Genomic DNA, 10,954 nt, shown 5'->3' on the forward strand with positions numbered 1-10,954 from the left:
GAACACCAACAAGACAAGCTGCAGAGAAAGTCTGTGCCATCTTTGTCTTTTGAGAAATATCAGTTGATATCAGTCTGAGCTCCAGGCTCTGAAACTAACTGCACTCTATCAAGTAGGCAAAGTACATAACCTGTTCCAGTTTCAAAGTTCACCTGACAGCCAACCTCCTAGGTATTTGATAAAAGAAATCTCACAACCTGCTGTGAACCCTTCACTTTACAAGACCCTCACTTCAACTTTAAATCATTGACTCCACTCAAGAAACCACAAAGCTGCCATGTGGGTGACTGGAAATTGTACATCAGATACTGAGTTAACTGTAATCTGTACATGTGCACTATCTGTATCAGTATCCAATCTTTGTGTGTGTGTGTGTAAGAGACCAAGTCTGTGACATGTGGCATTGCATTAATTCAGGGTTTCTGTGTGAGAAACCTTAGTTTAAACTCATGAAAGCTTATTGCTGAATTATTTAATTGGAATACCAAGGGAAGAAAAGATATGCCTCTTTCCATATAAAAACATACTTACCATGTGCAGCAAGAGAGCCTGTGACAATCTCATTGCATCTCATAAAATTACACAATAGTGGACAAGAAACTGTGAGACATTGCAAATATCTCTAGCATGGAAGGAACCAGATACATATGAGTACATCACCACAGTCAACTTTACAGTCACTGACAGTGTGGCATGCCCTACTCTAAGACTGTGGTTATGGCTGCTGCCAATGACCAATTTCAATGAGGACATTCTTACCGAAGTGCAGATATCTCACATATTGTCCCACGCTGAGGTTCAGATAGGAGAATTGCTACCTGTGCATTGTGGGCAACGATGGCTTCATGCCAAGGTAACCAACTGTCCCTTATTTTACAGCATTGTCCCGTATTTGAAGCCACTGTCCCATGTTTAAAATTTGCACATGAGACCACCTACTTTCTGCTAGCTGGCATGCTCTCACAGCTCTGCCATTTCCCCCCAATCCCCACACCTCACCCCACACTCTTACAGCTCTTGCAGAAGCTCCCTCCCCTCCACTCCCATAGCTGTGACAGCCTCCCACCCTGCTCACAGCTCTGACAACCCATTCCCCTTCCACCCCACAACCTGTTCCCATGGCTCTGGCAGCAGCTCCCCCACCCCCACACACAACACCCAGCTCATAAGGACCCCCATTGCAGGCTGAACCTTAATTTTCTCTTTGGTCACTCTGCTTCCTGCTTAGAGACCCCTAGGCCCCCCACCCCACCCCACCCCTGCTCCACCTCCTCCATCTTTCAGCAGCTTGTGCTTTTCTATATGGCCTTTGTTGTCCTCCAACTCATGCTGTATTCCAAGGAGAGTTTTTTTTTCTTTTATTCATTCACGGGATGTGGCCTTCGCTAGCTGAGCCAGTGTTTATTGTCTATCCCTAGTTACCCTTGAGAAGGTGGTGGTGAGCTATCTTCTTGAGCCGCTGCAGTCCATGTGGTGTAGGTACATCCACAGTGCTGGTGGGAAGGGAGTTCCAAGATTTTGACCCAGCGACAGTGAAGGAATGGCGATATATTTCCAAGTCAGATGGTAAGTGACTTGGAGGGGAACTTCCAGGCGGTGGTGTTCCCATCTATGTGCTGCCCTTGTTCTTCTAGATGGTAGTGGTAGTGGGTTTGGAAGGTGCCGTCGAAGGAGCCTTGGTGAATTCCTGCAGTACATCTTGTAGATGGTACACAATGCTGCTACTGTGTGTCGGTGATGGAAGGAGTGAATGTTTGTGGATGTGGTGCCAATGAAATGGGCTGCTTTGTCCTGGATTGTGTCAAGCTTCTTGAGTGTTCTGGGAGATGCACTCATCCAGGCAAGTGGGGAATATTCCATCACACTCCTGGCTTGTGCCTTGTAGATGGTGGACAGGTTTTGGGCAGTCAAGAGGTGAGTACTCGTTGCACAATTCCTAGCCTCTGACTTGCTCTTGTAGCCATAGTATATATATGGGTAGTCCAGTTCTGTTTCTGATCAATGGTAACCCCCAGGATGTTGATAGTGGAGGATTCAATGATGGTAATGCCATTGAATGTGAAAGGGCAATGGTTAAATTCTCTCTTGTTGGAGATGGTCATTGCCTGGCACTTGTGTGGCATGAATGTTACTTGCCACTTGTCAGCCCAAGCCTTGATATTGTCCAGGTTTTGCTGCATTTGGACATGGACTGCTTCAGTATCTGAGGAGTCGTGAATGGTGCTGAAAATTGTGCAATCATCAGCGAACATCCCCAATTTACATGGCTAGTCCAGTTAAGTTTCTGGTCAATGGTAACCCCCAGGATGTTGATAATGGGGGATTCAGTGATGGTAATGCCATCAAGGGGTGAAGGTTGGATTCTCACTTGTTGGAGATGGTCATTGCCTGACACTTGTGTGGCGTGAATGTTACTTGCCACTTGTCAGCCTAAGGCTGGATCTTGTCCAGATCTTGCCACATTTGGACATGGATTGTTTCAGTATCTGAGGAGTCGCAAATGGTGCTGAACATTGTGCAATCATCAATGAACATCCCCACTTCTGAACTTATGAAGGAAGGTCATTGATGAAGCAGCTGAAGATGGTTGGGCCAAGGACACTTAGGGACTCCTGCAGTGATGTCCTGGAGCTGGGATGACTGACCTCCAACAATCACAACCATTTTCCTTTGTGCTAGGTATGACTCCAACCAGCCGAGAGTTTTCCCCCTGATTCCCAGTGACTCCAATTTTGCTAGGACCCCTTGATGCCACACTCAATCAAATGCGGCCTTGATGTCAAGGGCAATCACTTTCACCTTACCTCGGGAGCTCAGCTCTTTTGTCCATGTTTGAACCAAGGCTGTAATGAGGTCAGGAGCTGAGTGGCCCTGGCAGAACCCAAACTGGGCATCAGTGAGCAGGTAGTTGCTCAGCAAATGCCGCTTGATAGCACTGTTGATGACCCCTTCCATTACTTTACTGATGATGGAGAGTAAACCGATTGGGCAGTAATAGTCTGAGTTGTATTTGTCTTACTTTTTGTGTGCAGGACATACCTGGGCAATTTTCCTCATAGCCGGGTAGATGCCAGTGTTGTAGCTGTACTAGAACAGCTTGGCGAGGGGCAAGGAATTTGTATTGTTTGAACCTGTCTTTTGGGTGCTATGGCAATACTCCACCCATATCAGGGAGCAATTGGTTTTTGCAGAAGCCTTGAAGTTATCAAAAACTTCTTTGACACCTGCCACACTACTCCATGTAGACTTTTGCAATTTTAAGCTATATAAAACATTGAACATTTGTAGAATCGAAGCAACAGCCAGAAAAAAATCGACCTGCAACCTACCTGCAAGTCGTAAGTCTTCGATGATCCTTTTAAATAGCTCTGGTCGGGGGTAGGATCTTTCCTGCTGCTAAGTGTGTGGTCGGCTGTGTGAGGTTAAGAGAGGGTTTAACTGGAGTATTACGCTCCAAAATGGCAGCCGGCAGCAAATCAGCATTACATGCTGACTGATGCCATGATTGCCTGTGCTGCAGACTTCTAGGGCCATTCACTGCATGCCTGCTAACACCTTCAGCAATATGGTGTGTGGCCCGATTCACCCCAAAATTGTGCATGTGCATTACAGACAATATTTTGGAGCTGCAGGAGCATCCATAGCACCCAAAAGACAGGTTCAAACAATACAAATTCCTTGCCCTCTGATACTTTGTCAATTCCCTCCTTGGCAGTTTGTGCTCCTGCATAGAAACATAAAAACTAGGAGCAGGAGTAGGCCATTCGGCCCTACAAGCCTGCTCCACCATTCATTATTATCATGGCTGATCATTCAACTCAATAGCTAACAGCAAAGTTGAAGGTTTCTGTGGAGAGTTGATAGAGAGATCTTCTATGCTGCTGTTGTGAGAGAAAACAGCCTCATCGAAATGCTCTGTAGCTACTCTACTGGCATTACCAACAGTAGCAGAAGATCTGGCATCTTGGAATGAGTAAGATTCTTAAATCCCTGATACAGACTGAATTGAATATCACCTAGTCGTTCTGAGATATGGCCTAAATACTTGGCAATCTGCTTGACATTTACCTCTCCAAACAATTTTCCAAGGCCGGCAGTCCTTCACTTCACATCTCCACAAGGACTTCACTGCCATTCCTTGGTCTGAGATCCTTTACTTCTACGTCCTTGTAGCCACTGGAAGTAAAGGCAGTTCTGTCAGCTTGGGTCTGCGATATGAAAAATACTGTAGCCTAAATGAGTTATTCGTGGATCTCTTATGAATGTTCTTACACCTGATAGAGGAATTAAAGAAAGCAGAGATTTATATTATTATAAAATGATCACAAATCTACGAAAAGCACATTGACTCCTGCACCTCTACTCTTAACTTTCAGGCTAGCTTTGGATCCAAATGTTGCCAGTGCATCCTCTCCACGCTGACTTAATGGGCAGAATTCTACACTCCCCGGGGCAGGGTGGTAGGAGGTGCAGAAGTGGGAATAATATTATGGGCATGTTTCCCAGTGTCTGTCACCTGCCCTTGACCCCATCACAGTCTTGTGTTCAGTGTAGGAGGTGTCAGTGGCCCACCTGCTCCTGGACAATTGAAGCCCTGAAATGGCCAATTAATGGCCACCTAAGGACCTCTTCCTGCCCTGCCGCATTTTTTCCCACAACAGACAGAGCCAGGTTTGAAGCCCTCCAGCTCTCACACCTCAGGCTTTTGGTGGAAAATGGGGTAGTTTCTCCTTTATGACCCCCCCCAGGCCCATCAAAGGACCTCCCCCCACCCCTGGGTTTGTCCCCACTCATTTCCCCTCCCCCATTTGTTTTGTCTCCCCCACTGGCCTCTTCACCCCAGGTCCCCCTTACCAGGGCCTCCTAGCCTGGTCCTGTTGAAACACCGCACCCACCCGCACCACCGCCCCTCCCCCCCAACTTCTTTCCCCGTCCAGCTTCTGTGAAGACCTCTGTTTGCGAATGAATGCAGTCCCAGCAGTGGCCACCACTCCCAGTGGTACATCTAGGACCAGAGAGCTACTGGCCTTTCAATTGACCAGCAGCCCATGTAGGCAGGACCACCTTTCCAGAAGGGGGAGGGGGTAAATCTAGCTTTGAGCCAACAATGCCCTGAGAGTTAAGTGGTTGCGGGGCAACACAGCAGAATGGGGTCAGGTTCGCCACTGACTTTCTCACTGAGGGTGGGGCAGGAACCCTGGCACAGCAGAAAATCCTGCCCTTTGTGTGAATATCTGCTGTTCCTCACCAGTGCCCTGCCATCTCTTGCTGTTATATACTGTCTTCTCCTATAGGAAGAATGTATTGCGTTAATAGGCTTCAGCAGTCTGCAGAAGTTGCAGTCACAATCTACCAGTACTCATAGTTCAGGATAGCCATGGGTAGAAGAGAGCAAGGACATAGAATTTGAGATTTCCATATGTCTGCAAGCACATAAGATGTGAAACAATTCACATTAGTGATACTACAAAGCAGTGCTTCTGGGTCAGTGAACAACGCACATATGCAAGATCCCAATTGGTACAGCTTAAATATTTGGGCAGGGAATATCCATTTATTTCTTTATGTTTCCGTCTACCTTCCCCTTATTCATTTGGCGATTCATTTACCATTTCTGACATTATGAGGTCATTTATCATCCTTCAACACTGTTAGTGCCAGGCCTTGTTTCAATGTGAGTATGTTAAAGCTGCAGCTTTTCCAAATTTGAAAGTGCTTGGACTCTGCCTTGTCTGAATTCAGGAGTGTTAGCGCTTTGAATTGTTAACGGTGTGTTATCTTCTGCACACAGGCGTGTTAACATTGGGTGTTCTTTGAACTCAAGAGGTTTTAGCATTATGCATTATCATACATACACATATATATATATACACACATACACACATACATACATACATGCAATACACACACATATACATATACATATACACATATACATAGACACACATATACATATACACATACATACATATATGATTGGAAACTTGATGAAATCTACCCCCATGGTGTTCAATTAAATCACACATTTTAATCATTATCTCCATCATTATCCCCATTTTAATCATTACACCCAGGTGTTTTTTAAACAAAGTTATTACTATAGAATCTTTTCAGGAAAATTAAACCCTTTTTCTAAAAATGTTACAAATTGTACATTTCAGGGAATCATTAAGTTTTAGTCTTCTAGCACAACAAAAGACAAACTAATAATTGTATGAAGGTTGCTTTGCCAAGTTGACTGAAAATAATTTCAGTGTCACTTCACAAAAGAAACCAAAAAATCACCCAACAATTCAACTGCTAATCTGACAAACATGCATGAGCTAATAATGTGCAGAAAGGCATGAAAAGACTCTGATTAAATGAATAAATACAAAAAATAATTGCAATAATAAGGAACAAAATGAGTTTCAGGCCTTGTTAAAATTCCAGAAGCTAATAGTAAATCTGTAAATTAACTTTATGGTTAAAATGCTTTACAGAGAAAAGAGCTGGAAAGTTAAAACTTCTGTACGTTTTCTGCAATTTACTTCTTGAAAAAAAAATTCAGAATAGTAATTTTGCATCTTAAAAAAAATCCAAATGTTTAAATAAAACCATCCATCCATTTAGTAAATTTGATAATAGCTGGCTAGGCCAGCATTTATTGCCCATCCCTAATTGCCCCTGTTCAGAGGGCATTTAAGAGTCACATGTAGGCCAAATCAGGTGAGGACAGCAGATTTCCTAAAGGACATTAGTGAATCAGATGGGTTTTTACAACAATGGTTTCATGGTCAGCATTGGACTTTTAATTCCAGATTTTTTTAAATTCAAATTCTACCATCTGCTATGGCAGGATTCGAACGTAGGTCCCTGTAGCCATACCCTGGGTCTTTGGATTACTAGTCCAGCAATACCACTGTCTTCTAACCATGACTATCCTGTTCTATGAGTACTGATAGATTGTGACTGCAACGTCTACAGACTGCTGCAGCCTATTAACACAATGCATTCTTCCTATAGGAGAAGACAGTATATAACAGCAAGAGATGGCAGGGCACTGGCAAGGATCTGCAGATATTCATGCAAAGGGCAGGATTTTCTGCTATGCCAAGGTTCCTGCCCTGCCCTCAGTGAAAAAGTCAGTGATGAACCTGCCCCCATCTCATGAATGAATTTTTTAAAATCTCATTTGTTCTACTAGGATCTCTTATATGTTAAATTTATATTTTTGTTTTTGTGATTCTTCATTACTGCTTTATCCCTAATGTGTAAGGCTGCATGGAAAAGTAATGTATAGTACTTAATCATATCCCAAACAATAAAGAACATTTTTTGCTCTCATATTTATTACACTGCAAAGTTGTACAGGTCAGTGCAGTGGATAAGGCCAATTTATTTCATGCCAGCATTCACCCTCTACATAATTTAAGAGATATAGACTCTTTCAGATTGCCTCAAAATGATATAGCTGAACCACATGGACTGCTCTCGTTAAGCCAAATCTGCTCCATATTTAAAATTAAGAAAACGAAACTGCTGCAAAACTGCTGATGCAAACTTACAGAAAAGTTGGTGATGTTAACACCAGTAGATGTCTTTCCGAGAGAGTATGATTAATTGGTGCGCTGCTCCTTATATGCAGAGGGGAAAGTGCAGAGGCAAACATCACCTGATTTTGAAGCACATATGAATGCTTTTTGAGTTTTAGTAGCCTTGTACAATTCTTTAAAGTTTTCTTTGTCTGTGCTCCTGGCAATTACCAAGATCAATTAATGTTTCTTCTGTCTCTAACTGCACTCTGTTTCTGGTCCTCCATACCTGTCACTGAACCTGGACATCAGTTTGTCGAAGTTCCAGCCTGCGTCCAGCATATCCACAAATCATCCTCATCCCAACAGAGGATCTTGGATTTCAGCTGTGGACTCTCTGTATTGGCTCGCTTCTATTCTCTATTTACAACCAGGACATATGTAGTCTAACCTTTGCTTATGTAACCTGAGTTTTCATGTGTACTTTTGGATCTGCATTTTGGCCGCTGCTGTGGGCCCGATAACATTATTTCTCTCTCTCTCTCTCTCTTTCTTTCTCTTCACTTCACTCCTCTAGGGCCCTTTTACCCTGTCTCCTGGCCTTCCTGTTATCTAGATATACCTCTTATTTCTTTGGTGTTTTGCTTCCAAATCCATATCTCAACCCTTTACAAATCCTCAATCTACCTAGTTTCCTTCTCCCATCCTAAGCTAAACTCCCTCTTGGATAAGACCGCAGCGTTCCTCTGTGCCTCTTTAAGCATTCCCCAAAAGGCTTCTCAAGATAATCATAATTTCCTCCTTCCGAGCAATGCCCCATCTTACTCTCCCACTAACCTCCCTACCAAGTACACCTACTAGAGGCTAATCATGCCAACCTCCTTTCTGTACCACTCATCAGTCTTATTGTTGACTCAATTACCGATCCTTTCCATATCTCCCTCCAGAATGTCCATTCATTTGGGAACAAGACCCTTGACATATATAACCAGATTGTGGATGATTGCATTGAAATCATGGCTTTGGTGGAAATGTGGCTCAAAGGTGAGCTTTTCACCTTATCGGAGCCTCTCCACCTGGCTATAACTTTATCACCAAATCTCATGTTGATCTGTTCCCCTCTTTCTCAGGCACCTTCATCCTTTTTGAGCATCTCACCTTGATCCTATTCCTCCCACCTCTCTTTTAAAATTCTTGTTCTCCCATACCAGCCCCACACTGAGTGTTTTTTCTTTAGAAATATCCTTACTTCTTTCCTCCCTCATTTCCACACTGAGTGACTTCTCACCTTCCTGGATATCAACTTCTATCTCACTTATCTTGTTCTCTATCTTTTTGGTTCATTCTTCTCCTGACCTCCCTTAAACTTTTTCTCCATACTGACTCTCCTTGCCATATTGATGGCCACCAACTCAACCTTGCCATCTCACTTTTACTGACAATGCCTGATCATTTCCTTGTATTCCTCACCATTCACATTCCCATGCTTCATTTCCAACTCCATTTTCTCCTGTGTCCACCTCAAAAAATCTTTCTCCCACATAATTTACAACACCATTTTAAAACATGCAACTGTCAAGCCTTTGGCTCTTCATTCTCGATATTAACTGATCTGCTGAAACATATCCCCACCTTTTGAATCTGGGAAGAGTGTCCTCTGCAGTCACTACCGCTGGGAAGCAGTCTGGGAAGAGTGTCCTATGCAGTCACTGTTGCTAAGTGAAAAAAAAATGACATCACAGGAAAACTGTAAGTTCATTGGTTGGTAAGTAACTGCTAGTTTGAACTGCCTGTTCAAAGTTGATTTCAGATTAAAGGTGACTACTGAGGCCCAGGATCGGAGACCTAACACTTCAGCTTCAACTCAGCAGAGAGAGCTAATTCCAGTTGATTTTAAAAAGTGTATTTTGAATCTCTATTCTAACTTGCTTTCAGATTAAAGGTAGATTGGAGAAATATTTTATAGATTGATAAACTAAAGATCAGCAGGAAATTTAAAAACAAATTGAAAAACTGATTTAATAAAATAGAGATGCAGGGCCAGGCAGTGTGTTGTAGCTGTTTGATGTGGGAGCTGGTGAACCCCATCATGGTTTCTAGTGACTACATCTGTAGCAAATGTTGGTTGCTTGAGGAACTCCGGCTCAGAGTTGATGAGCTGGAGCCTGAGCTTTGGACACTATTGACACATCAGGGAGGGGGAGAGTTACCTAAACACTGTGTTTCAGGAGACAGTCACACCCCTTAGATTAACTACCTTAAATTTGGCCAGTGGTCAGGGACAGGAGGGTGTGACTATGAGTGAAGCAGGTAGAGGGATCCAGGAAGTAGCACTGCAGGAGACTCAGTGCTTGCCCTTATCCAACAGGTTTGAGATTCTTGCTCCCTGCCTAGACGAGAGCAGGGACTGTAGGGAGGATGAGCAAACTGACCATAGCACTGTGGTACAGGGAGCCATTCAAGTGGGGGGAAAAGAGAAATGTAGCTGTAATTAGGGATAGTATAGTTAGGGGAATAGATACTGTTTTCTGTAGCCAGCATTGAGAATCCCGAAGGCTGTGTTGCCTACCTGGTGCCAGGGTTAAAGATATCTCATCTGGCCTGCAGAGGAATTTGGAGTGGGATGGGAAGTATTCAGTTGTTGTGGTCCACGTAGGTACCAACGAAATAGGTAGAATGAGGAAAAAGGTTCTGCTGAGGTAATACGAGCAGCTAGGGGCTAAATTAAAGAGCAGAACCAAAAAGGTAATAATCTCCGGATTACTACCTGAGCCACGAGCTAATTGGCACAGGGTCAATAAGATTAAAGAGGTAAATGCATGGCTCAAAGATTGGTGTGGGAGAAGTGGGCTCAAATTCATGGGACATTGGCATCAGTACAGGGGAAAGAGGGAACTATTCCGTTCGGACGGGCTCCACTTGAATCAGGCTGGGACCAGTGTCCTGGTGAATTGCATAACTAGGGTTGTACTTAGGGCTTTAAACTAAATAGTGGGGGGAGGGTTCAGTTGCATAGAAGTATTAAAAATCAAAGTTTAAGGAGAGGGTAATAGTGCAGTTTAGTGACGAGGCTGATTATTATCAAAAAGTGAAAGGAAAGGACACTGTGTGTGAATGCCATATTGCACCAAAGAATCCTTTAAGAGTAGAGAATATTGACAATATGGCAAACTTAAAAGCTTTGTATCTGAATACGCATAACATTCTGAATAAAACTAATGAGTTAACAGCACAAATTGTGATAAATAGGTATGATTTGTTAGCGATTACTGAGATGTGGTTACAGGCAGAACAGGTTTGGGAGTTGAATATCCAAGGGTACTCAGTGTTTTAGAAGGATAGGCAGGAAGGAAAATGAGGTGGTATAGCTTTGTTAGTAAAGGAAGAGATCAGTGCTATAGTGAGGAATGACATAGGCACTGGAGAGCAAGATGTAGAGT

Source organism: Carcharodon carcharias, chromosome 5 (assembly GCF_017639515.1).
Source record: "Carcharodon carcharias isolate sCarCar2 chromosome 5, sCarCar2.pri, whole genome shotgun sequence".
Classification (NCBI taxonomy): Eukaryota; Metazoa; Chordata; class Chondrichthyes; order Lamniformes; family Lamnidae; genus Carcharodon; species Carcharodon carcharias.